Source organism: Suncus etruscus, chromosome 19 (assembly GCF_024139225.1).
Source record: "Suncus etruscus isolate mSunEtr1 chromosome 19, mSunEtr1.pri.cur, whole genome shotgun sequence".
Classification (NCBI taxonomy): Eukaryota; Metazoa; Chordata; class Mammalia; order Eulipotyphla; family Soricidae; genus Suncus; species Suncus etruscus.
This window is the reverse complement of record NC_064866.1, coordinates 23,629,531-23,632,145: the sequence shown is the minus strand read 5'-3', so window position 1 is coordinate 23,632,145 and position 2,615 is coordinate 23,629,531. Positions and strand designations below refer to the sequence as shown.

Below are 2,615 nucleotides of genomic sequence, written 5' to 3'. Positions count from 1 at the left end.
TGTTTGTCTTTCTATTAGTTTAAGTGCTGTAAAGAATCATTACTCAGTTGTATTATTATTGTACTTATTAATCATTTAAAGAAAGTGTCACTCGAGAAGACATATAAGCAACAGAACTAATAATTTTTGTATCTATGAAATAAAGAAATAAGAAATGTATATTGAACCATATCTAGTTAGGTTCAGGAATTATTCCTGACTCTATGCTCAAGGGTAATTTCAAGTGGTGCATAGGAAACCATATGTAGCATTGTGAATTGAATCAAAGTTGATTTTTTGTTTGTTATTTTTGGGTCACAGCTGTCAACACCCAGGGATTACTCCTGGCTCTATGCTCAGAAATCACTCCTGGCAGGCTGGAGGGACTATATGGAATACCAGGATTCGAACCATCATCCTTCTAATGCAAGGCAAATGACCTACCTCCATGCTATCTCTCCAGTCCCAGAGTTGATTTTTTGCAAAGCACAGCCTTGTCTGCTGTGCTATTTCCCAAGCCCTCAATCTAAACATTTTGATATGCATGCATTTCACTATTAACAAATAATTTTTTAATCTTGTTGGCTGTCTGATTTTTTTGTTACCTGTCTATACTCAGGGATTTACTCCTGCTTCTGCTCTCAGGGATCATGCCTGGCCAGGATTATATCTAGCAAGACCAGTGCCTGAAATTGCACCTGAGTCAGTTTTGTGCAAGGAAAACACCTTAGCAGTCTAGCTCTACAAATTGTTATTTAAATTATGTACAGTTACTTTTTGTGCTTATTATCTCATATTTTTCCTAATGAATTCTATTATGTTTAATATTTAAAATTCTAATTTATGTTTACATTTATTCTTACACATTGACATGTTCTAGTCCATGGTGTTTAGCTATGTAATTTTATAGAAATCTATAGTGATTTTATAATATATGTTATGTTAAACGAAGTAAGTCAGAAGACAAAAGAAAAACACAGAATGGTAGCACTATTCTGAAACACCTAGAACACATAAAAAACAAAAAAATGACATTGAAGAAGCATAACTGCTAGAACCACAAAGAAAGACTTCATAAACTCCATTCCCTGATCTGCACAGCCACCAAGATCTTTAGAAACAGGTCTGATTTTACCATCCAAGATAAAGTAGAAGTCTTCCACATACCACAAAAGCAGCAAGAGGAGAATAAATGATCTATTTTTTTGACGTCTTTATTTTGGTGTGGAGATTACGGTTGATGTCTCCAATATTATTTTATTTTATTTTGTTTTGTCTTTCTCTTTCTTTTTTGCACTTGAGTATGATTTGATTTCAGAACCGAGATTATTGTGTGGTGCCTGTCTTTATTGCTGTGGTGCTTATCGGTTATTTAATTCGATATTTTTTTTTGGTGTATTGTTGTGGTATTTTAATTACTTTTTTCACATCCTCTTCTCAAACTGAGGTTGGAAGCCTCTAGACAGGATTCTGCTTATTTTCAGCATATTTGATTTTTGATTGAGAAGAGGACATATTAGGTGATGGGTATTCCCCTGATTCAATGTGAATATGTATCCAAAATACTACAGTGAAAGATATGTAAGCCATTATGAAAAAAAAAATTGTGTTTTTAATCAGAAATTTTCTTTGACTTACATGTATTATTATTATATCAATTATATTATATGTTATGTTATGTCACTATATTATGTTATATTAGTTTACCTCATTATGTTAATCAATTTTGTCCTTTAAATAAATTCTTACTTTAAAAAAAAACAACTTTATTTTGCTCTGAAGAAAAAAAATAAAATAAATAAAAGATAAGATAAGGCCTCCCAAATCTTACCACAGGCTGTGTTCTTTACACTGGCTGTATAGAAAGAGGAGGTACAGTAAAGGCACCCCATATACACCTCAACACAGGCCCCTTGCCGGGTATGTATTGTGAATTGGGGGACAAAAAAAAAAGAAATCTATAGTGATTTTAATATTACAAAAGATAATTTTTAGCTTGTCCTTAATAATATTGGTGAATATATATAGTTTTAGCTTTTATATTCTTCTTTTAAAGTTGTTTTTTAAAATAAATATGTATAAATATTTTCATTTAAATTATGTTAAATCTTTAATAAAGGTAAAAATAAAGGTAAAAATTGTTCATGACCATAAGTAGGAATATACATTTATGATTTTTCTAAAATGTTTAGTAATTAAATAATTAAATATCCAATAAAAGTTCTAATATTAAATATTAATACTTTAAATCAGTATATGGAAGAGTTTTTAAATGTTCTATTATAGCATCACAATTTGATATTTTGTTACTTGTAAATTTGTTCAAATACTAATATTCCAAGTTTTGGGGGGTCTTTTATACCTCTGGGTTAATTCACATCTATCTACCATTTTATATAAAAATTAATATATATATATATATATATAAATCACTCTTTTGTGTCACTGATCATAAATATTCAGTTAAATATGTTCTTTCAGATTAACATCTTTATGATTATTTTTGTTTGTTTTGAGTATTTTTTGTTTGCTTGGGGGCCATACCCAGTGATGCTCAGGAGTTACTCCTGGCTATGCACTCAGAAATCGCTCCTGGCTTGGGGGACCATATAGACACCAGGGGATCCAACCGCCGT

The 2,615-nt window shown here is 30.8% G+C and overlaps 1 non-coding gene across 1 annotated transcript; it reads left to right on the top strand.

The window, feature by feature from the left end:
• The first annotated feature begins 1,793 nt into the window (after positions 1-1,793).
• LOC125997788 (small nucleolar RNA SNORA51) lies at positions 1,794-1,926 on the top strand. The gene has a single exon (XR_007491806.1). It is a non-coding gene; the product is annotated as a small nucleolar RNA SNORA51 (small nucleolar RNA).
• The last annotated feature ends 689 nt before the right edge of the window (positions 1,927-2,615 follow it).